The sequence below is a fragment of the Zonotrichia albicollis genome, chromosome 2 (genome assembly GCF_047830755.1).
Source record: "Zonotrichia albicollis isolate bZonAlb1 chromosome 2, bZonAlb1.hap1, whole genome shotgun sequence".
Lineage (NCBI taxonomy): Eukaryota > Metazoa > Chordata > Aves > Passeriformes > Passerellidae > Zonotrichia > Zonotrichia albicollis.
Genome location: NC_133820.1, coordinates 34,473,065 through 34,498,339, shown reverse-complemented (window position 1 = coordinate 34,498,339; position 25,275 = coordinate 34,473,065). Strand labels below are relative to the sequence as shown.

Genomic DNA, 25,275 nt, shown 5'->3' with positions numbered 1-25,275 from the left:
GCCATGCACATCTACCACTTTCAAATCCTATTTGTGTTTATAAATGTGAACTCACTGCAAGCTGATTTACTCCTACCTTTCAGTAAGCCAGATAAAATACCCTCTCTGAACACCCCATAAAAAATATCTGAATAGTTCTTTTGTGACAACTCCCCAGTGTAGCCACCCCCTGACAAGGCTCTGTGGCCTCTCCACTCATTGTGAGTGCTCCATCTAACCTAGGAGAACAACCTCTGTCACACACAGGAGAAAGGATACTTTGCATAAAGGAGCAATGAGAAGCTTCATTTAGGACAGCTAATGTTCTGCATGGAACAGTGAGCTACTCAAATTCTTTTTATTATCAGTTTTCTGAGGACAACAGCTTTATATTCAGTTGATAAAAGAAACACAGCTGTGGGCTTAGGGAATTGTATGGATGAGATTACTTTCTCTTTTTTTACACACCTGGTCTCCCAGATACTGCTCTTATTAGGCATTTAGGGAAAAGAGGGGAGGGGACCAGGAGAAAAGGGGATGAAACAGCAAAGATGAAGGCAGATGCTCATGTTACTCTCGTGAAGTAGCTGATCAGATTTTCTTTCTACACAGTAACTTGAATTTTGCCATGCAAAAGGAAGACATTTAAAAGAAAGTTGTTACCCTGTTGTTCTCACCAACAGAGCAAGCTATCTGCAAATCACATTTTTAAAAATGTTGCATACTCAAACATGTATGATAAGGTTTTCAAGAGTGAGGGAAAGGGAGATTTGGATTTTACTCCAAATTTCACTTGTTCCTCACAACTCGGACGTACGGCACTGATTTCAGTGCCATGAGTAAGAGGCGTTACATAACTATGCAAAATGCCAGAGATGTGGGAGCACGAATCCTGTCGGGGCTCAGGTATTAGACTATGACTCTGAAAATATTGCCATGATTTCCATAGCAAATCCACTGAGTCATGGAAATGTTAGGGATTATTCACAGATCTGAATTTCCTTGGCTCCTCTCCTGTGGGAGGAGCCAAGGAAATGCAGATCTGGAAGGGGAACCTTTGCATGAGCCAGCTTCTGCTTAAGGCAAGAACACTTTCTGATCTATCTGCAAATAGCCTAGGTGTCCTTTCAACTAATTGCACACCATGAACAAAAGTTTTTACAGACCCTGCCCCCTGTATCCTAGGTACCTGGGTACAAGGATGCCTTTAGTATATTTAACCAGCTTCGCTCCCCAACAGCTTTTTTGTACTACACAAATACAGAGAACTGGCAGCATATTTGTCCTTTACATTGGCCAAGCATACTGGAACTTCTTGACAGCAGGCCCAGGGCTAAGGACACTGAGAGATGAGAGAGAATGATCTGCATGAGTGAGGGGATCTCCACACAGGCTTGAACAAGCAGCTACTTGCTTTGATTTCAGCGTGATAATAATCTTCCAAATGGCATCTTAGGGCTCAGCTGCTGCAACACTGTTTTTGGAATCAAATTACAGAAAGGTCAAAATTGTCAACATGTGCTTTAGGAAGAGGGAAAATACCAGGCAAAACCTGTAAGCTTCCACTGCTGAAATATGTCTGCTGGACTAGCAGATGCTAGCATTTTCTTCCTTTCACTGTAGGCAGAAGGGTGTCCTCTCACCCAGGGAACAGAGAAGGAGGTCATTCTGCTTGGAGTTCTTTCAAAAATGTGCAAGGAGGCAGAGACTCTTGTGACTTTTTCATAATTTAAAAGGCATGAAACAGTGTTAGAGGGAGTGAATGAAGATAGAGGAACATAGATTATATTCCTCTTACCTGACACGCCCCTAACCTGTGCATTCTGTAGGGCCTCTTTGGCACTGTTTGGCATGATTGTTCTAGTGTTAAAAATGTATATATTTATTATTGATCCTACATCCAGCAGGAGAAAATGACTGTGGAGTTGCTGCTACAGCCAAAGGACAAGGTCTAAGAAGAGAATTTTACTCATGCCTCCATTACATGTGTTGGGGCATAAGCATAATAATTATTACACTGCAGTTCTTCAACAAGAAGCATTAAAAAAACAAGAGAAAAAAAACCCAAGCAGACAAAGGCCTCCACAATGTTTGATCTACAGCTTTGTCTTTCTTGTTTACCAGACCCCTCCCCTCTGTGTGACCATCTGAAGACATTTGATGACTCAGCATTCCATTAATCATCAAGGTAGCTGACAGATCTGGGCAATGTATTTTCCTTTTGAAAGTATTCAAAGAAAAGTTAAAAACATCTGTTGAGGAACAGCATAGAGTTCCTAATGGAGGCTTATTTTGGATGCATCATGCAAATATTGCCTCTTTGAGCTGGACCTCACTGATTAAAAGCCAACCTTTTATTCTCTGGAATATGGCTAAGACAACACTGAACACAAGGAAGAGACTGTGCTCAGCCTGTGTTATCTGCCCTACATTTTGAAGTTTATCAAGACAAACAGTGTACACACAGGCTTCTCTCCCACTGATGCATTCAGCTGTCTCTTCCCATGCAAGTTACCTGCCTCTACATTCCATAGGCCAGTGGTGCTTTCATATTGTCTTGCATACCCCGTATGAATAGTAGGATTCACCTTGATATTACAGTACCAGAGTCTCTAAAGTAATTTGGCCCATGAAAAATCATCTTTCTAATCCCATGAAGATGAGAATGTCATGTGTATGAGCTGCAGCCTTTCTGGTATGAATTCTCCAGAGTGGATTCAATTTCACACAAGTCCTAGCACAACAGATCATCCTAGGCCAGGAATTCATACCCTTCACAGCCTTTAATCTTCAGAGACACAAGAAACCACTGCTCTCTCTACAGCACCCAACTTTAAATCTATACATAATTTTTCCTTCCTAGAGCAGGGAGGTTCAATTTGGGAATTTGGAGGTCAAATGCTTTAAACTGTCTTATCCCATATCTCCCTTTCATGCTTGAACATGCTTATGTACAGCACCGCTTGTTCACATACAGTCTTTGCCTGCATCATTAAGTTAATGCTTTTCAACAGCATTTTTCCGCATCCATTTCCCCTTGACCCACAAAATCCTGTCACCTGAGTTTAATAAGCCATTGAACTTGGCTTAGGTTCAAGTTGTTAGACACTGTGTTCAAAACTGTTAGTCTTCCAGTGCTGTCCCTTAACTTCCCTTGAGCTGTCTCCTCTTGGCCAGCTACCTAGTCATGAACTCTACATCAGAATGACTCCTCACCAAGACAGCACATACCAGGCTTAAATCCACCTCAGGGCAGCCTGACAGACAGGAGATATTTGTAGTATTTCCATGGAGACAAGCAGACTAGGTTTCACTTAGCCAGGAGGGAGTGGCTCTCTGGGGTGCCGCAGGGCTGAGAACCAGGGAAGTGCTCACAGAATCCCTCCAGCCTCACCTGAGTGGGCACCAAAGGACATGCTCCAGTACAGCCAGGCACACACATTTGTATGGCCTAGCTGAATCTGGCCCAAGGTCATGAACAGCAGAGGTATCTCTCATGCCTTTTACTCTTCTGAGACTTCACCTTTGCTGTATGCTTTGCATGCCTCTTGTTTCAGTTGCAACATGATTATTATTATTGCAGACCACTGTTTCACAGTCTTTTTCTTTTTTTATTACTGCTTTGCGTTACTGCATTGGTTAAAATACTGCTACTGGAATCAAGAATTTTGGTTAACAGCTGAATAAATGCTCGAAGACATGAATAATTATCCTAATTTACTCTATTAACCCCACACACAAAATTTAAAGACTTGCAAGCACCCCCCCTGGAGAAAATACTTCAGAAACGGAAAATATTAGGAAAGATGCTGCTCTGTGCTCAAGAAAGACAGTTCAGAAAGGTTGTATAGAAGTCACATTTTGTTTGCTTTTAATGTTTTGAAAGGGGAGAATCTTTTAAACTTTCAGAAGTGAGTACCTGCCTCAGGACAGTGCCTCCTTGACTCTATTTTCTCCAAAGGAGATCCCTCACTCTTCAGACCTGCACAGTTGTTTGGACCAGACTGAAATAGCTGCAGTGATGACCTTGCTCTTACCTTTCCCCATGACCACCAATTTCTTTGGCAGTTAGTACTTTTGGGGGCAGTGGAAGGATTGTGTCCACCTGATGATGAGGCCAGGACTTGTCTTTGTGCAGGAATATAGCAGATGTAGTGAAAAACACAAATCCTCTATTCCTCTTTTCTCTCTGGGGACTTTGGCATCCAGCTTGTCGATGCAGAATTCCCTCAAGGAATGGAAAGGGCTCAGAAATGAAAGAACTGGCTTCAGGCCAACCCTTGGTCCTTCAGGCAAAATCCTGAGATGCCCTATACATGAAATGAATTGCAGATCTCTTTCTCTGAGGGAATTAGAGTTAATAGCTTAATGTTCTCAACAGAAAGGAAAAAAAAAAAAAAAGAAGCTGTGCAGGCATTTCCTTCTTGAGGCAGTTTCAGGAGAGATGGTTGTTAGGGAGAGGGAGTAGGATCCCATTTTGTATGCAGATTTCAGTGCTGAATTGAAGGTCTTATGGTCTCATGATGCCAGGGCAAAAGCATCGGTATCTGGCCAGTCCTTTTGCAGTGATCATCAGATGACCTTGAGATTTACCCAACCAGGACAGTACAGTTTCTATAAATATTACATTTTCCAGGATCGTGTTTTCAGCTGTACCAGAGACAATCCTAGAGAAGAATTCAGTCAGGCATAGCCTCCAATCCTTCTTACCCCTTCCCTCTCCCCCAGTACTGGCCCTCCCTTACTCTGGATTGTAAAGAAAAGCTCTGAGATTTCTCTTTTAGCACTGACCTTCTAAGCCATCTAATGATGAAGATAGGAAGAGGCTGCAACCAGACAGTGGAAAAAAACCCCCTTTTGCTAGCAGGGAAATGTGTGAGTAATATACACACTGTTGGATGGTGGCCAAATCACTCTAGTAACGGCTGTTAGTTCCCCTTATGAAGAAAATGATTAAATGAGAAAGAGAAGCTGCAGTCGGGTGTCAGAAATGCTGAGTCGCAACGGGACAGTGCCGCATCCAATGGAAATTTACCCAGGAGCCAGCGACCTTCACATGCTGGGGACGAGGACCAAGGGCTTGTAGGGAAACCCTGCCCTCGCTCACACACTGCTGTACTACCTCCACGTCACTGCCCCAGCGGAGCACAGCCTGGAAAAGCAGATCAGAAGATCAGCTCCAAGACAGAGTGGGCTGCCAGGACAGGCTCCATAGCATGAAACAGGACACTGCTCTCCATAGTATGCAAGGATGTCTGACCCCATAGCACAGCCTAGTCCTCAGGAATTACTTGCCTCAGGTAATTAAGTGCTAATCATCTGGCTCCTCCCCTGCTGCTTTGGATGCGTAGATTTGAAATCAGACAGCTGGGTCCAGCTGACCCATACCTGGGGCTGCCACAGCAGGAGACAGCAGGCAGCAGAGGTGACTTTACCACGCTCTGCTTTTAGGGCTGTGCTATGGGTCAAGATAGAGCTTCCCCAGTGCATGCACTGTTGCCATTTTCACATGATTTTGAGCCCATATTAGAAGCAGAATGCAGGAATGCTCTGGCTTCACCCTTCTCAGAGGATCTCAGGATTGGGATACCACCAGAACATCTCATCCTCTCTGCCATGTACCGGCACATAATCATTGGCTTTCCTGCAAGTCCTCAGCCTCTCCCTGAGAGACAGTGAGAAGTGGGGGAGGATGTGCAGTAACGCCAGAGGGCAGAGGATACAAGAGAGTAAGTAAGAGTTGTAGTTGAAAACAGAGGACAACTACTTGCATCGAGCTCAAAGATGGAAAAAAGAGGAGAAAGTAGCTGATGCTGCAATGATGGAGATGATGGCTAGATGGTGCTAGCACATGCTCCTGTGCTTTTATCATGAACTAGTGCAACATTATTGTTGTTTTTCCTTTAGACAGAGGTTTCATTTCCATTGCAAGAGCTGGAGAAACTACTGTCTGTTGATGGTATTGCTAATAGAGAACTGGTAGTCCCCAATGGAGTTCTTGTTCATGTCAAAGATGAAGGGTTTTTGGAGTATGAGAAAGATAATTCTCTCTTTGCAGTACTGGGGAATGATAAGGAGCCATCTCAACCCAGTAGTCCTGTGTTGGCTAAACATGGCACAAAATATGATATCTGCCTGACGTCATCCCTGAACTCACACCTTCTTGTGCTGTGCTGCAGAAACACGTTCTTAATCCTCTGGACTAAAGTGGATTAAACTCTCCTGGCTGTGCTGACAGAGCCGGCTCCAGTCACCAAGGCAACAGCAGGCTCCTCAGCCCCTGCAAGGAGCATATCCACGCCGTGAGGTGAAGATCCTGGCTCCAGCACAGCCAGTCCTGCAAGCCACACGTTTTCAATTTGTACGTTGTGTTTTTTATTTGGCGCTGCATCCTGCTTGTAGCACAGCATCTGTACGGCGCTTCAGAAGATCCAGGACCAGGTGGGAGAGATCCTGCGCCCACTGTGCTGAAAACCAATGGGCTTCTGGGACACCTGCTGGTGGACTGGTGCTTGACACCCAAGGTCCTGAGAAGTTCAGGCGTACACAAGGACTATTTCCAAACTCCAGAGCTTGGATTAAATGTCTCCTATTCTCTTACTGAATATATGTCATGAACAACGATGACTGAGGGTAAATCAGATCTTGAATATAGGTTCAGACCTAAAACAAACTCCCCATATATTACAGCTTACACAGAGCCCAGCAACCACTAGAGGGAACAGAAGCTCACAAAGAATGACAAAATTACAAGATTGCTCTCTAAAATGAATGCAGTCAATGAGAAAATACTAGCAGACATTCTCCATTAGGACTGGAGATGAAATATAGACATCTGCTGATCTGGTAAGATGAGGAAGTGACAACTGGAAATGTAGAACAAGTATTTTGTATCTTTGCCTGTTGTGTATCTTTTTGTATCTTTGCCTGTCCATCCTCCAAGCCCCAGCTCCAACTCCTGCAGGCAGAGGATTAAAAGTGGACGCCTTACATCCAAGACTCCTTGAAGCTGTTGATAGGAAATTTAGAAAGCTACAGACTAGGACAGCACATATTTGGTGGAAAAGAAGATATCACCTCATCAAAAAGAGCTTACAAACATCCCAAACCCTCTCTTTGCAATGGTATATGTTGCACACGGAATCAGAACCATCTGGGTTAGCTGTCCTGGGCTTGCTCCTGGGTGCTCTGTGAACATGTAGCTCTGCTCTGGGCTGCACTGTCCAGCCAACCTTTTTCCACAACAGTGAAAAAAGATCAGTACCAATATGATCAGGTAGAAAGCTAAAGTAAAATTTTTCCAAGAGGTTAGAAATAGCCTCAGCTTCAGCAGCCAGTTATCCAGAACTGAGAGAAACAGGAACTAGCAATTGAGACAAAACAGTACACATCCCTGCAAGTCATTGCCTGTCCTTGGGGTTAGTGAGGAAAGAGTTTCACCAATCCCTGCTGCTGACTGCTCCTTCAGAGCTGTTTATGACGCCATAAGTATCCTTTGGTATGTGCTGGGACAAGAGCAGCGTGCCTTGCTGGGTACCCTGATTTCAGCACTTCACAGCAGCTCTCCTGCTGGCTGATGGTGCAGAGCAGCCAGGAGCCAAAATGGATACAGGGCAGAGCAGTCTTTACATAGTAATTCTCACTAAAGTTTAAGGTCAGGTGAATAGTAGTGTGGGAAGGAATTGCACTCTTACTGCCTCTTGTGTCAGTCATTCCAGCTCATGTTAAAGTCTTCCCTTTCCTAGCTCTTGTATTTATACGCCTTCATCTTCTGTTTTACTATGTCAGGTGCACTGACTTCCAAAGACTTGCTCCTGATTCACACTGCTACAAACAAGTGGAGAAGGTCTCCACATGATTGTTCCCAGGAAGGAATCCTTTACAGATCTCTTGATCTGTGAAGCAGCCAAAGGGAAATTTGAAACAGTAGTAGAAACAGTCCCATTAGTGCCTTTTGTCCACAGGACTCATCTTGATCCTGTTAACTGCAACTAACCTATTTCCTAACAAATGCACTTTTTGGTACTGCCTCCTTCTTATGCACAAGTTTTCCTCTAATTCCTGTTGATACCTGCTGGCTACCCTGCCTGGCACAGAGTGAGCCATTTCCCATCATTCCCACAAGCAAATCTCATGCAGCCCTGTGCAGCAGGTATCAAGAGCCACCTGGTCACACTGCAGAGAGAAACTCAGTCCAGAGGCCCTCAGCTGAGCAGCAGACACAGCACAGCTCCAAAGGTAGGTTGTGTAGGTGGTTCTTTTCTGGCCTCACTTTTCCCCTGTAGGAAGAAGAAAACCTTGGTTTTAGTATGGCTACAATCACCATGGCTGCCTGGCACAAAAATCAATGGAAGGGCATGAAATCTAGTCCAGTCTCTGTCATGGCACTTCTCAGCTGGGAAGTTGCCTTTACCCTTTCCTCCCACCCTCAGGGCCAGTCCAGCTACCCCCATTGTCTGCCAAGCACAGCAGCAAAATTTTTACCCAGCTGCAAGGACTTCACTCACAGATGTGCTTAGATGTGCTTAGCTGTGCATACACACAAGTGTTACTGATGCGCTCATGGCCTGTCTCCCTCTGCCCACATCTTCAAATGTCAGTCTCAGAGAGGTTCTGGGGCTGACTCACTCCAAGCACAAATTCTGGCCTGCCCATGACCTGCATGTCTGAGAAATTCTCCTCGGCCAGCTTTATTTCAGACCTTGGCTGTGAGCAGGAATCATGTGTCAGGGAGTAAAGCTCAACTCCTTTGTGATTGACAAGGAGGCCTCTGGGTATCCTTTAACCTAATGCTGCTGCAGAAATGGGCTGGTGCCACAAAGCACAGCAGTAGGAACAACTCTGACTGAGGTCAGGGAAATGCCAGCCTGCAGTTTCAGATCTTCTACAGAGGCGGAATGACCATATGCCTCTGTCTGGATCCCAGTTTAGGCTTGGAATATGAACCATGAAAAACTAGCAGGGTAGTTGAATCCCAGACCTGGAATTGGGATTCTCCCTAATCTTTTCAGACAGATGCTTCAGGATTTTTATGTAAGACCCTCCAGTACCTAAACAGGAGCATTATGGCCTCATTCCATAGAGCTGTAAATTCTCTTATCAAATGTTCAGTTCTTGACCTGATCATCATGGGAAGCCTGTTCCTAAATCAAAAGGTGTTTGCACAGCACACAAGGCTAAGAATTAAGATTCTTCTGTACAGCAGATTACTAACACCTTTGAAAAATCTGGCCTGTCCAGACTTTAGTCATTTCTAGAGGGTTAGGTTTTGCAATACTTTGTACCCTCAGATGTCACTTGGAGCTTTGCTCATGATTTCTGTGGGGACAGGGTTTATTTTAAGGGTATTTCATCTTATCAGAAACCAAAAGCACTTCATACACTCTGTGCACATGGGTATAACCTAGCCATTCAGGGAAATGCTATCTCTGTAGGACAGCCATGGGCTAACAAGACAGCTGCATGCATATAAAAATCATCATGTTAAGGACTTAATTTTTCTGAAAAGTTTTGCCTCCAAGTGCTGTGCAAATTAAGCAGTTCATCTTCACTTCCCCATGGTGGAAAATAGGCTGAATCAAGAGAGGACTTACAAACAGGACTCGACAAAGTGTGTAATTCTTTAGAGCAATTAGGGCCCCAGCATGTGACAGGAGCTGTGCATTTCACCACTCTCACCTTTGCTCATTTCTTAATATCCTCTTGAGAAGTTTGACATTGCTCAACTAATAAAAAATGGCCAAAGCATTTGAATGAAGCGAAGGCCAAACAAAAAATGAACTGTCTCACAAGTCAGATCTGCAGCTCTTAATCCAACCCTCCTTCCCTGCAGCCAGTCTGATGCCAAGATATTGCCACACCTTTGGCAGACATCTGAAGGAGAAGTGAAAGTGTGAAGCCACACATTGCCTTAGCACAATCACACTCATGCAGGTGAGAGCTGGGGTGGTGGGGAGCCCTTGCTTGAGATATGGAGAGAAACTTGTCCTATGCCCAAGGTCTCACAATAAAATCATGCACTTTAATATCTGCATTGCACACAATCTTTGACGGTCTCTAATTTTTGAAGGGAAACCTTATAAATCTAAATATAAATCTAAGTAGGGAGTAGGATACATAAATAGAGAACTGGTAGTCCCCAATGGAGTTCGTGTTCACGTCAAAGATGAACAAGTGCTATCTCATTGTAGCGTATCTTTAGCTACAGTGAGATAGGAGTTGTGGTGACTGTCTGTTTGGAAACTCCTGTAAGAAGTGTTTTTGTCAGACAGCTTTCTTCTCTCTGATGTTACAAAACCAAGGTGGCTGTGAACTGCAATGTGATTCTCAGTGAACCTCAACAGGCCATGAGACGGTTCAAGCAGTGCAGACTAGTAACTGAGCATTAACAAACATCAGTCAAATGTACAGCAAAAGAGGATATCAGAGAGAAGCAAAACAGGATTCTGCTGCAAAGCCCCAGTGAAGTACAGAATATGTCATATCTTTCATGGCAAACCACTTTCCCTTAGTATTCTTGGTAACTCCTGTCCCCTCTCCAAAAGACTTCTCTGCAAAGAAACAAGAGGGGTGAGGTTTACACAAGGGAAATTCTTGAGCATGAAATGCAGAATACAAAACACAACATCAGCCTGAAAAGTCCAGCAATCCATTATCATAAGCCTATATGAGCCACATTTTCCACATTTCTAAAACACAACCAAAGTAGCTAACATCTCTTATGTGGCAGGAATCCAGAGAAAGAGGCAAGCCAAAGCAAGACTGGGCAGTCCTCCAGCAGAATGGGTTAGCTTCAAAAGCTGAAGTGCAGTTAAATCTTTAAGGGGGAACATAGGGCCAGCTTTAGATGTTGTTTTGTCAACCATACATGGATTTCCAAGCTGAGGAGAAGTTCCTCTCATCAGATTAATATTCCACCATTAGGCTATAGTTTTCCACATAGGAATGATGGCATTTAAGCAACAGGAGCAAGTTCTATCATTCCATCAAGCAGCATGGCTGACACTTGCTATTTCCAGTATACTCTCTGTTCCACACACAGGGTAAATTTCCCCCCAGGAGAGTAACTACTATTTGCTTAGCAGGAGCTCAGAGCAGAAAGAAGAGAGGATTGCTTCTACAAATGAAGAGTGCTTGGGAAATTCTGAGTAGGACAGAGTGTTACTAGCATCTTGCAAGAAGTAGCATAGACACTGTGACAGTCTCTACTCTTGTGGAAAACAGCCCAGTAGGGAGTTAATTCCTTGTCCCACCTAAAAACTGTAATTTCCACCAGTACCAGACCATCTTATATGAGGCTGCTGATCCACTTGGAATTCGCTAAATCCCTTGAGATTCTCCCAGCCATGTTGTTACTCCAGTCACTGATGGTTTTCTTGGGTAGAGCTAGTTGGAACATGCTGTAAAGGCAGATCACCTAGTAGCCATCTCATCAGTATGGGGTTACTCTTTCTTATTGCTGTTTTGCCATGCCTTGTTCATACAGATAACTAGTGGCAGATGTAAAACAAGTGAGAAGAAAAATAGGTCTTTAAAATAAAGATTATTTCCTCTGAGCACACTCAGACAAAAGACAGGGTTTCAGAGATTTTGTGGTGCTCTTCGGAGAGAGACAGGGAGAGACAAGTCATTTTAGGGAAGCTTTGTAAAGCCAAGTAATTCCAGGTTTAGTGGTCTGCAATGTGTATGTTGCATGAAGCAGGATAAAGGGGAAAGGGGCTACAAGCCTGCTTATATCAAGCAAGTGCAGAGAGAAGAAGCTATTCATAACACAAAAACATTGTTGTGACACTTAACCTTGCTCTGCTGACAGCCTCGGTGAAGGCAGCAAGAATTGATTCAGTTTGGAGACTGAACTCCTATCTCTCTCCAGGAGTGAATGTAAGGGAGTAGGAGCACTAGGAAGGATGGGAGGAGTGGAAAGCAAAAAATATTTGTTCTTCTCTTATTGAAATTGGCAGACAGCTCCCCTGGTGTCCTCACATTGGCAAAGTGCCTCCCCTCCTCCTTAGCAGCTGCCCCTTGTTTCAATGTATTAAAAACAAGATAATAAATCTATCCAGAAAATACATTTACATGGTGTCTAAAATACAAAGGGTGCCCACATCAATACAAATCAGAATTGGTGATTCTGACTTCACAGAGTATATTCCCCAGAAGTTATTAAAATAACTTCGTGCAGAATTAATGTTATTTTTTGGAAAAGTAAAGAGGAAAAAATTCTGACGAAAAAACCTCACTCGAAGCCTAAACATGTCCTTTAACCAGCTGTTGTATACACAGATGACTGTCTTTTTTTGGGGGGTTCACTGCAGGGCAAACACTGAATATTTCATGCAGGAAGAAATCTGGGGACTTTTTCAATGTGAGAATATGGAAAGAAAATTTCTATTAGGAAATTTTGTGTTTGAAATAGAGGCTGAGAAAAGATGGGCTGCATCCCCACATACTACTGCACACAGTCATACAAAAGATACTGAGTCCAGAAAGTCCCATAGAAAACTGTTCTTGAGTCCTTACACACTGCATGCTCCACAATATTTCAGAATGACCTGTTTCTAAAGCAAAATACTAACGGCACATAACAAAGCTAAAAGCCAACACTAAAATGGGCCATAGAAAAAATAACAGGAGAAAGGAGAATTACTGGCAGTGTTCAAGGTCCCTGAAATAGCTGGGAGTTTGCTGTGGAATTTCCTAGCTGTTAGTACGTGAAAGAGAAGCAGGACTGGCAGCAACTGAGTCTGCATGGCATATGAAGTGTTTGGGTATCAGATAGAGATTCAGAAATATGGAAAACAAACCCCACCTTCAGGGATAAGACCTGCTGAAAGAGAGGATATGACATTGGCAAAATGGTAGCAGAAAAGGAAGACAGGAAGGAGAGAAGGTACAGAGAATGGGAATGGTGAAAAACAAGGAAAGAAACAGTGGTGAACTGCTAGGATTTTTAAAATGCCAGTTTTGTTATAAACTCAGTGTATGACCTTGATGACAGGTAAACCTTTCCAAGTTTTTCCTCAGATTCCCATGTCTGTAAAATAGATACAATAATTCTGTACCTCAAGATTCTTACATGGAAAGTGCCAAACAGCTATTAAATATACAGTGTAAAAAAGTATCAAATAGTCATAAAAGGAAAAAAAGCCAACTCAAAAAATAATCGCTGGTATCTGTGGAATAATGTCATTTTGGGTGCAATAAAGAGCTATGCCATTTATATTCTTAAAAGGAGTCATGGCTGAGAAAAGCAGCACTCTCTTATTACCACTGAGGTCCCAGCAGACCTTCCTACTGAAAGAACACACTGTAAATGAATAAATGCTGATGTGATTGTGATAGTGATTGATGAAGGAAGATCAAGATCTCAATGCGTTCAGCACTGTGAGCACCCAATAACCTTACTTGAGAGCCTCGAATTCAGACTGCAAGGAAAAGACACTAAAGGATAGAGTAAGCTGGTAAGAGATGTAGATACAGCAATGAAATTGCTTTTTCTGGTTGGGTTTCATCTTGGTGATGAGATCTCATCATCCTGGTCTCATGTTTATAGGAATCTGGATCTGTGTGTTGTGTATGAAAGCAGCCAGCAGTGCTCTGGTGTGGAGGGCAGAGGCCATATCAGGGAATTCGATGAGCAGTAACTATATGCAAATTATTACCTCTGCAGTGGATGACAGCAAAGGAATCTTGGCAACATTCTCTCCAGGAATTTTTTGTTCCTCAGGGAATCTTCTGACTAACTGAAGGGCACTTATGAGTTACATTATTTCATTATTTCTGCAGCTTGGGCACTCTTTTGCCTGCAGCGCTGCAGGGATCTTGCATGCTGCTTGGGATTTTACCAGTCAGCTCACTGGAGTACTGAAGCAAAGCAATGAAGCCAATGCAGCAAAAATGCTGATTGTACTACAGTCTGGGAGAAATTCTTTTCGTATTCAACTCACGGCAAAGCCTGTTACAATGTCATAAATCCTCTGTAGCAGGGAGAGAGGGAGAAGAGAGAGAAGCCTGCTGTCCCTGCTTTTCCTGCACTGTCTATTCTCAGCACTGTGCGTCACGCTCTCCTTCACCATTCTCCATCACTTCTGCACAGCTCAGGAAGATTCTGACATCTGGGTCTGCAGCGTTAGGAGTTAGCAAAGGCCTTTTCCACCACAATCCAAAGATCACAAAACCCGGAGAGAGAGTTTCTTTCTGTCACACCACATGTTTTTGCTCTGAGTAAACTTGACAGAATAGAGACCCCCATAGTGCCAATATTAAAAACAATTTTCAGAGTACAACAGCACTTTAAATGGGGAAAAATGACACAGGGCTCTTGGAAGAAATAAAAGCAAATGTAAATGTCAAATTCAGTTAATGTCAGGAAACTGTATATTAGGAGAGATTGGTTCATAGCAGTTATTATAACCACTGGCTAAGAAATAGCTTTTTGTTTTCTGCTGAATACTTGGTAGTTTTTTTCCCCATCTTCTCCCACAATAGCACAAAACTGTGAGTTCACCTGTGAAAAGACAGAGAGCAAGAAGCAAGCAATAATATTTAATAGCTGGAGAACATGGGTATTTGCTTGGAGTTGCAAGACATCAATTGTCAAATCCATAAGGAGACAGTAACTTAACAACTGAGTTTACAGCATTAGGCCAGAAATACCAAAAATGAGCAGAAGGCCAAAGAGGAATATGAAGAGACAAAGTAATTTGTTTAAGGATTCAGAACACTAGAGTGGCAGAGCTATCTTGAGCTATGACTAAACCCCTTGTGTCAAGATTTATTAACCCAGGATTCCAGGATTTACTAAACCAGCAACTCCGGCTGAACTGTTGATATTCTGAAGATTAGGCTTAAATACACAATAATATTGTTGGAAGGATGATACAAAAAGGGTTTTAGGCAATTCACACAGTTCTTTTACTGGGTGCAAGGTTGCCATCTGGAGAGCTTGAGCACGACTGGGCTAGGGACATGGATCGTTTCAAAGGCAATTAGTCTAACCCATTCCTGACATAAAAGAACACTGGTGCACTCCTTTTAATTGATGAGTTTTGGATTCATCATAAAAATAATGAGGTGAGAGCTGGGAAATGTGCCAAATATAGGCTGAGAAACAGCCTGACTTTCATTGCATGTGTGGCACGCATCTGCATCCATGTTGCTAAGCATTCTAATGGCACAGAGACAGGACATGCCTCCTAAAGTGAAAAATACACTTTTTTCAATATCATGCTTTGAAGGGTGGAGTGATAAAGAGAGCTACAGAGCAAGGAGTGGTCAAGTAGCAGAGTAACAGCAGCTTTGATTCTGTTACCAAGTTCCTCTGGTCACAAAGATATTACACTTGTATAACTCATGCTTTCTGTCTGCAGGTGGAAAATTGACAAGGTGTGCATTCTCCATCCCTGGAGATATTCAAGACTGGATGAAGCAATCTGGTCAGATCTTCAGCTAACCCTGATTTGAACAAGGAGTTGCTCCAGAAACCTCCAGAGGTGTCTTCCAACCTGAAGTATGCTGCACCCATTGCAACTAAAGGATGGTGTGGTGTTGCCTCCCATGCTCAGCAGAATAGCAACTTCTGGCTTTTATTTCCTGGCCAGAGCAAAGTATCTGATCTCTGCTGAAGAAAACATTTCCATTTTTCATGCTTCACCAGAAAGAATCATTGGGTATCGCTACAGAAGCAGGTCAATCCCATAGCGCAAGACTTATCCACAAGCATTTCCAGTTAGCTTAAATCATGAACTTCTAAACCAATGAGTGCTGACACTTCACATTGTGCTGTGTGGACATAAAATGTAGCGCAGCATTTAAGCGATGAGCAGAAATTTCTCTTAATCTTGTCATATTCCCTTGAAGGCAATCATGAAGTACAACACAAACTATTCCCTACTGCCTGTCATGCCTTACCTTATGAATAACCCAAACATACAACTTTGCTTCCAGAGATTTTTAGAGCTCTGCTACTTCTTTTTTGCTCTTTCCATGTCTATCTTTCCATTTAGCGTCAAGTATTTTCTCTTCATTTATGCATATAAACCACATAACACCAAGGTTGTGCGCCCTCAAGGCTCCTCCTCCATGCAATCCTTTCTCATGATAAACAGCAGTTTAAATGTACTAAAGCTGAGAAGAGACACAGGGAACATGCTGCCCTAATACATTTACTGGAGCTATCAATGCAATAAAAAAACTAGAATGTAGCACAAAGAAAAGGATGTATTATTCTGTGGATGTAGTTGGCAAATCATGGGAATTTGATGTGATTAGAAAAGCTTAAGGCAGTAACAGCTTTGTGGGGACTTTCCTGCTTCTCGGTGAGCACAGTTACTGCTGGTATCTAGTGTGGTGTCAGACACAACAAAAAAAAAATACAAGAGTGCTCACACAAACATGCCCTATCATGTGGGTTGGCATAAAGCTCAGTAAACTGTGTGGTGCAAAGCCAAATGTTTGAAGGTTGAGAGTAGGCTCAGAAACTTCATGGCTCATGCAAATATAACCTAGATAGCAAAATCATGTTTCAGGGGCTCCCAGTTACACTTCTTGTGGCAATGAGCAGAAGCTGTTCTGGCCCAGTCTCCCAGAGGGGTTAAATTAATAGTAGACGACTCCTTGCAAGAGCAAGGTGATGGAGTAAAGTACACCGTGGATGAGGATTGATCATGGGAGAGCAGAACTACTGCAAAAAAAAGGGGCATCACCTTATTCTTAAGGACTAGGGGGGCCAACTTTTGTGAACACCAGAGTAAAAAAAAGCTGTGTCTTGACAGAATGGTGCAGAATAGGTTAAGCAATTACATTTTTGATTATATGCAAACTCTATCAGAATGGTATCTGAGCCTGAGCCATGTCAAACCTGCCTGTCACACTTACTGAAACAGTTCATCACCCAGTTGAACTGCAGGACTATCAGGACCTTTATTACCTGACTCTGCTCTATTTGTTTGAACAGATAGAATGACCACAGAGACTGGGGATCAGATATTGTCACACTCTCCATATCTCAATTTTTTATCTGCAACCCCAGATATTTCCCAGGGGAAGACAACCTTCCAGTGAGCTGTCAGTGCTGTCACCTCTGTACAGCAGCAGAGCAGGAGCTGCACCTAATTAGCTGAAGAAAGTAACAACAAGGGTGACCTCCAGCCACCCCCTGCTTAAAAGACAAAGAAGCAAGATCTGTAAATGCCATGTAAAGAGGGCCTGGCAACAGCAGCTGTCAATCACACTTGGAGAACATTTATAAGTGAAGGTGAGGAACTTGCAGCATGAGAAGGCAGATCTGACCTAGCTTTCGTCCACCTGGCTGAGATACCACCAGCAACAAAGGGAGTCTTAGCAGCACAAAACAAAGGCCACTCAAACAGACAGGGACCCTGGTGGCTCTCTGCTCTGGAGTGCTGGCACGGTGGGATAAGTCCCAGAAGGAGGGGAAAAACAGAGACAGAACAGCAGGGTCTTTTCTGAGGCTGAGCAGACAGTCCTCAATTGGCACAACTACAGAAAGCTGAATTTATCATCCACCCACAGACTGGGATTGCCGGCCTGAGCACCTTCCTTGGTAGCTTCAGTTCTCATAGGCAGCAAAGAGGGGTGGCATGTAGGAAGGAAGAAGGGTGAAGCAGCCTAGGAGCTGGGAGGGCACAAGGACAACAAAGCAGGGGGAGTCAAGGAACCAGATACCATCACAGGACCACGCTATTATCTCAGTGCAATTGCCAATAAGCCACTTCTGGAGCAGAGCAATCTGTCCTGTAATGACAGGGTTAAGTTTAAATTGGAGAGAGCTTCTGGGACTTTTTCACTTCCACTGTCAAATCTCTGGGGCTGGCAGTTGCTAATTACAATAATATGAGGTGACAGTCACATGAGGAGTGATGGATGGCTGAGCAGGGCTGAAAATCCAGACGATCAGATCACAATGAATTATAGTGGCAGGGTGCAGAAGCCCCTTCTCCAGATTTTCTCTTGCTCTCTCCTCACTTCTTCCCCCCACCATCTGCAGCATCTCAAAAGTAAAACAGTAAAGAGAAATCATTCTCATGAATAGAATGCAAAATAAATGGACAGTGCTGGGAGCTGGGCTTCAGTGTCACTCCAGCTATCCAAATTCACAAAGCACGCAGCCAAAAGGGACCAAATAGGCATCTCATTTCATTTCCCACACAACATGGGCTGCCAGACAGCACCTGACTTCAGTGACTGTTACAGCAAAATCATTATGAACTCTTAAGATTTTATTTTGACACAAAGAAGCCTACACAAAGAAAGTACAAAACTGAAATAAAACACCATGAGCTCTGAGTATTCCAACTCAGAATTCACTTTGCATGGGCCTGAAAGATCATGCAGAGATAGGGTCCTTTGCATGTAAAACTGAGATACTTCTAAGTCACATTGTCAGCTCTTTTTCCTCTTACCTACCTCAGAAAAAAAATGGCTTTGGTTCAGCCCATTCCCAAGACCAGCAAGTGAATTACAGCTACTGCCATTCTCACATAAAAGATCAGTTCAGTCCTGACCTCAGGCTTACCCCATGGGTCAGTGCAGAGTTATTATTAGTTCAGATTTTCCCCTCCAGCATTTCACGGTGATGCTATGAGCTGCTGGTCACAGACTATGGGAAAAAGGCATGTGAGAATTTTCTAAATATACCAAAATTCTCTGAAGGTGAAACCCACTCTCCATCCACAACAGATGGTTTGCATGACAAGCATCACAGCTGATCTCTTAACACTGCTCGGTCGGACACTGACAGTCACGCCCCTGGATAACATCACCCATATTAAGCCCCAGGTCAGTAGTCCATGGATTTTGAAAATGCTACATCTGTCGGCTGTGGCCATTCCTAAAAGGTGTCCCATGAATTAAATTGAAACAGAAGTAACCAGTCCTTACATGGAAACAAACATTGTGTTGGACTTTCAAAATTTAAAAAAAAATGGGGCTGGTGCCTCTGTTGTATCTCTTCTCAGATTATGAAGAGTACCTCAATAATACTTTGATTGCTTTTTGTAACTTCTACTTTTAAATGTAACATTTTTCCTCCCTGTTTTATCTCAACAGATTTTCTCAATGTTTCAATAATCAGCTGAAGCTACACATTCTGAGGCCAAACTTAAAACAAGTTGAAAGACAGAAAGGGTAATTTATCATATACAAAATGCCTTATGTATTAAGTTTAGTAGCAATTGCACTCAAATGTTTAATGAGACCACTGGAGAAAAAAGTCATAAAGTTTTAGAACCTTTCTGTCTGTGCTGATCTGGTGATGACTGCTCTTCCAAGAAAGGTCTCCTGCTGTATCAGGTGGGAAACAACAAAAGCACAGAGATAGACAAGTGTGAATTCAGCTCAAAGACTAAATATAACTGTTATATTATTATTTAATATAAATTTTTATATTAAAGTCCACAGACACATGTGCATGTGCAAGAAGGATAAATGATGAAAAGGGGATTACTCAGCTCAATTTATAAAAAGGTTGTGGCAAAATGCTGCCTGTAAATCTAAAAGAGGTTCAGCACTGATTCAGCCTGAAGCATCTGGCTCTTTCCTGAATCAATGTCCACTGAATTTCCTGTATCCTCAAGGCTTTTTAAATTTCTTTTGCCAGCTTCACCTTCAGACACTGTACTCTGACAGTCTAGGCTTAATACAGGACTGGACCTAAGATTTGGTATGGATCTCAAGCTTATTTGCTAAAAGAGATAGTGGTTACAGCAATAAGAACAGACTTTGTTAGCAAAAAGTACTCAGAAAAACCTCCTCACTTTTAGCAGTAACATGACTTGAAAGGTACCATGCCCTGTCTTGACATGTGAAACTCTAAAGGCAAACACTTCTCAACTTGGCTTTTGCTTATTGTAAGGATCCTGGAAGGATCACTGTAATCACAACTTCGGGGATTGAGTATTTTAACATAAATTGTAAGAGTTACTAAGACAGGGCAGCAATTACAGTATGTGGAGCAGGCTAGGGAGGAGCAGTTACACCTCTGCTCTGACAAAAGCCGGATTTCGATTGGGATTAAACCATAGAGGGGGTTGTTCAGTTTTAGTGGGTCTGAAGAACAACAATGAAAAAAGCATCAATTTCTGTTCATAAATTGTGCATGACTTCTTACAATACATATGTAATAGTCAGGTTACCAGGCTCCTCATGCCCGTATTTGACGAATGGCTGTATCAGAACTGGTTAAATGACCCTTAGCAAATCTATGTGAAATTACTTCTGTGGAGAGATCTGTGGAAGTCTGTAATGATGGCAATTGGTTCTTGGGTTATTTAACACCAGAATATTCTTGGTAGCCATTCTAGGATGTTTGTACAAACTCTACTGTTGATGAAGATGCCTTCCATTGCAAAACTCAGCTCTTTTCCAGTATCCAACTTTTCCCTAGTCAAAGGGAAGATGGGGAAGGTTTGTCAGAAAGGTCTGTGACTGTTGCTTTTGAGCAGTTTTTGGGGGTTATTTGATCTTGCAATGATGATTAATCTATGATGCAGTTGTTTGCTGATTAGCTGAAAATTAAGTTTTCAAAATAATAGATCTCAGACTCACAGAAGAAAAACAGTTATCATGGCATCCAGATGGTTTCCCAAACTGAAAAAAATTGTTTCAGTTGTTTCTTTACTAATGTTTTGGTGCAGCTTTCTTATCATTTTCTCAGAGACTTTGTGACTTAAGTTTTGCTTTTCCTGTTTGCTTCTATTTTTTAATCCATAATTTAATAATACATATGCTGGAAGGAAGCTATTACAAAAGCAATTCAAAGGCTTATGTTAACTTGGAAAAATAGCACTGCAGCAAGCACTTTTTTTTCTCCTCAGCAACATTCCAGGTGGTATCATATCAGAATTTTCTACAGCTATCTCCGAAGAGAACACAGCTCTGCAATATCCTCCAGTATCACAGTATCTTAAGTAGTAGCTTCCCTTTCACACAAAAGGAGCTACACAAAGTAGAAGCCGAACCAACATCTTGGTAGGGAAGGAGCAGGAAGAAAAGGTTGGGAAAATGTGTGCTTTCCCAGGACTGGAGTACGATTTTAAATTCCAGCCCAGATGCTGAAGTTTAAAATCTCTTTCTAGCCCTGAAGTACTGGTGAACATTGAGCAGATAACTGGACCCACTGTGGAAAGGATTTTAACCTTTCCTGTTTTTCAAAAAGATGGTTCAAAAGGCTTAATCAAAATATTTTGAGAACATCAAGTGAATGGAGCTACACAAAATATCATTAATAGCTGGAAAACGTAACAAATTAATTCCAGCCTTCACCATATACGTTATTCTGAAAGAAGATAGCATCTCTGAGCTAAAAAATTGACTAGGATATATCTTTACCCCTTATGAAGCAGTCTTTCAGCAGCTTTGTCCTCCACAATACCAAGGTCTCTGTAATCTCATTTCAAAAATATAATACAAGCACCTCAAATCCTCAAACTTTTATGATAACTGACAATGTAGGAAGCTTACTTTTATGTATATATATATATATAAATTTCCTGCATTTCAAAGTTTGAGGATATGGGGTGCCTTTATTGTGTTTCTGAACATATATATATAAATATATAAGCCATGCTACAAAGATGACAGGAAAAGTAATCTGTAATTGAATTCAATTTACAACTCCTAGATCATTCAGCCTCCCTGACTCATCCAAGCCACTCTGCTTTATCAGAACTGCCAGCATCACACTGAGACAGTGTGCAATAAAATATGGAAAATATGTTCACAGTGTGTGACCTCAGGGATGATATGAGCTGTCATGAAAACCTCTTTCTTCTTATGGTGAAATGCCACAATGCAGTTCATTATCTTGGAAGCAGACATATATTGCTGCTGCTAGTGGTACTGCTTCTGCCATACCTGTTTTGTGTACAGAGGATTTCAGGGATCAGCATTACACACTCAGCCTCCTTCACCAGCCCAAAATGCAAAGCTTCACTTCTGGCCATAGTCCTGAGTAATAAATATGAGATGAAAGCTCTCCTATCTCTCCCTATAAATGGTGAAGTGCTGTGAGATAACATCCTCATATGCTCCTTCTGCCGTCAAAGTGGGGTAAAAACTGGCTGCCCTTGAGCCAGTCCTTTGCAGACACAGGAACTTAAACAGCACAGATACTCCAATAAAACCACATGATACTACTTTCATGCAACTCAGTTTTGTAGACACAGATCTAGTTGTACCTGTCACTGACCCAGCCTGAACCCTCACTTTTCTCATTTCAGCTCTAGCATCTTTATGTATGCCAAATAACAAATAGAGCTTTACCATTCTTTCTTCTATTTTAGTATAGAGCTTGGGCTGGCTACTGTTATGCATTCAAATAATACTTCTGCATCTGTGATTTTAGTTCAAAGCACTGAAATCTTTCTGCATTTCATGCCTGTGTCATGGCATGGCAAGAAAATACTGCAGCATTTCTTCTAATGTTCCAAAGCACTAATAACACCTGCATCACTGGAGTAATGGTGCATCTACTACCCTTAGCAGGAGAGAAACACAGAATAATTCAAGTTGGAAAGAAGATTCTTCTTTAGTCCAAGCTGTGTTAAAAATTGAGCTAACTCCAAACGTAGGCCAGGGAGGCAGGGTATCAAGAATAATCCCTTTTATCTGTCACCAGTGGGCAGGACAGAAATTAATTTTTTTATGTGATTTAAATGCAACGTTTCTTAGAGCTGATGGGGAAAACAATTACCATACAATATAGATTCCACAGCATGGAAGTAATAATGAAAGATTGATCTTAGCACCTCATATTTACTACTTCATTGATACTTTCTGCTTTTCCAAACATTGGATATGCAAGGCTGATATTTTTAAAGTCAAATTAAAGGGTAGGTAATTTCTGAGAGGGACTGATTTTTAAATATCAGGGTTTTTGCAGTGCAAACTGTAGCAGAAGACAACCAAAGACACCAAGCTGCAGATTTGTTTGCAGCTCAAAAGTACTGGCTCATCAACTGTTGTGCTTGATTCAGTGGCCAGAACAGAATAAGGCTTGCCATGTCTAAACTGCCACAACTGCTACAGGGAGTTGTTGTTCCACATCTGCTGTGTTCACTGTCTTCCCTGCAGAGCAGCCAAGCCACTTCTTGATCACAGTGCAGCGTGGAAGTGCCACTCTACCCACTAACTGGGATCAGGCAGGGTAGACTGTATGTCAGAGGGGAAAACAGACACCTCAAAGCTTCACACGCATGTGAAAGGTAGACAAAGACTGCCTACTCTCCATAGATCCTTCCTTCCACCTTCTCTTTCCCTCTTGCCTGTAATCTTGTGGGTTGTGTAAGAACTTTGTTACCAGCAATGGTGCTTATAAGGGGTTATGTGAGGTGAGGATCATATGTATATGATGTATTTTCTGCTAAAATATCTTCCAGAATGCCTCTTAGGCATCTACAGCAGTGTGCAGCATTCCCTGATGTGACTGTGTGTTTAAGGAAGTAAGAGAGGGAAAAATACACTATTGAGTTATCTGAAAAACTCATGAGAGATTGTGCAGCTCATGCACTCTGGTGCTCATCACATAACTACGAGGGGTTTTAATCTTAAATTTCCACTCTCTTAAGACATTGGGTACCCATGTCCCCCACTGGTACCTAGGATCTAGAGGAGGGCAGCTGAAGGAAAGGACTCTTCTCTGCTGTCTCCATAGTCCCCTTCCCCAGGCATCTAGGGATGCTGCAGCTGGAAGTGAGGCACTGAGCCACACCAGCAGCTCTCACCATGCCTTGTGCATGTGGATCTGCACTGGCTGTAAGCACAGACAACTGAGATGTTGCTGCACTGCTCAGGAAAAGAGCCAACCACCACCTACAGTTTTGGTGAACAAGGATCTGCTACAAGAAAAACTATTAGCTAAAGGCACAAAAGCATCTGGTCGATGAGGCTAGAGGCAGTTCTGAGACCTGAAGTTTGTTAGTAAATGCACCTACCTCCTGGGATGCTTATAGTCCTGCAAAAAAAATGACCAAGCAGGATAGATTTGGAGATCCCTAGAGAGGAACAAGTCCAGTTACTATCACAGGCCTTTCTGTCAGTACCAGCAACAGAATAAAAGCTCATAAACTTTTTTTTTTGTTTCTTTTCCTTTTTGCTGTGCATGGTCCAAATGTGGAAGAGAGGTAGTAAAAAGATTTGAGAAGAACTTTGCTGCAAGAAATAGCCTTTGGATTTCACTAAAAGAGACAGAACCTGAATCTGGAACTGTTCCAAGGGTTATACATTTTATTAGTAACACAGCAGAGGCAACATAGGCATGGACTGTCTTATTAAAACATGCTCAAGTTCCAGAGTTTTCTATGGGTCAAGTACACAGTTAAGTAAAGAACATCATTCCAGACTTCCCTGAAAAGAATGAGTTCCTGATAAAGAAATTGCCTAAGGATGTTGTGTATAAACACTTTCCAAGTGGCAAGTCTGGTTTTGAATTTGCAACACAGCAGTTCCTCAGCAACAGCCTTGTGTTCCTAGCCCATGATAAAATCAAGGTAGCTTCAAGGCCCTAGCTCAAAGATTTCAGTAGGCTCTGGTCACGCATGAAGTTTTTCTCATTGTAACTTGCTTATGTGCTTTATCCTCAAATTAAAATATCTGCTGAGTCCACAGTTTCCCAGAGCTCACATACTGTCACAGCAAAATCAGTTCTGCTTGGAGGAAGCCAATGTCCTACTTCTCAGGGTGGGCTGTTTCCATGCCAAGACAGAGTCTCAAGTCATTTGGGCTCCACCTTGCCTCCAACCAAACCAGCTCAAAATTTCTAAAGGAGTTTTTTCAACAGAAACAGTGAATTCCCTCACCTTGACCAATTCTCTTCTTTCTAGGCACTGGCAGAATTATGACACATACATTTAGGAAAATGATGATGGCCACACACACATTTAGGAAAAGGAGGATGGCCACACACACAGAGGATCACATTTGATTGCATGTTGGAAATGATGGGAAATGGCAACTTCAAATAGAGCTTTAATTTCAAATAAAGTAGTTTCCAAACTTAACCGCTGTCTGGAGGATGAAAGTGGCATGTCTGTGACAGTTGTACTGTGACATGTAGCTTGCTGTGCTCAGTAGCTCTGCAGTGAAGGATCACAGATGGTTTGCGGTGCTGGGAAGACCCTGCTCTTAGGGACTGAAGTCTTACTGTACTTGCAGAATTCCACCTTAAAAGTAATTGGACATCTCTGTAGCTCAGAGGTTTGCTAAGCAATGACACACTACACTTGGATTTGGAAACATAACATCTGGAAGCCAAATGTTAGAGGCAATATAAAAGGGCCA

The 25,275-nt window shown here is 42.4% G+C and overlaps 1 long non-coding RNA gene across 3 annotated transcripts in view; it reads right to left on the bottom strand.

Annotated features, from left to right (window-relative positions):
• Window positions 1-5,050, bottom strand: part of LOC113459159 (uncharacterized) — an 88,519-nt gene extending 83,469 nt beyond the window's left edge. The window contains exon 1 of one of the 3 annotated variants that reach the window (XR_012578928.1): window positions 4,017-5,050. This is a non-coding gene — a long non-coding RNA (uncharacterized LOC113459159). The remainder of the gene's footprint in view (window positions 1-4,016) is intronic. The other 2 variants (XR_012578927.1, XR_012578926.1) reach the window with 2 other exon arrangements.
• Window positions 5,051-25,275: the final 20,225 nt, after the last annotated feature.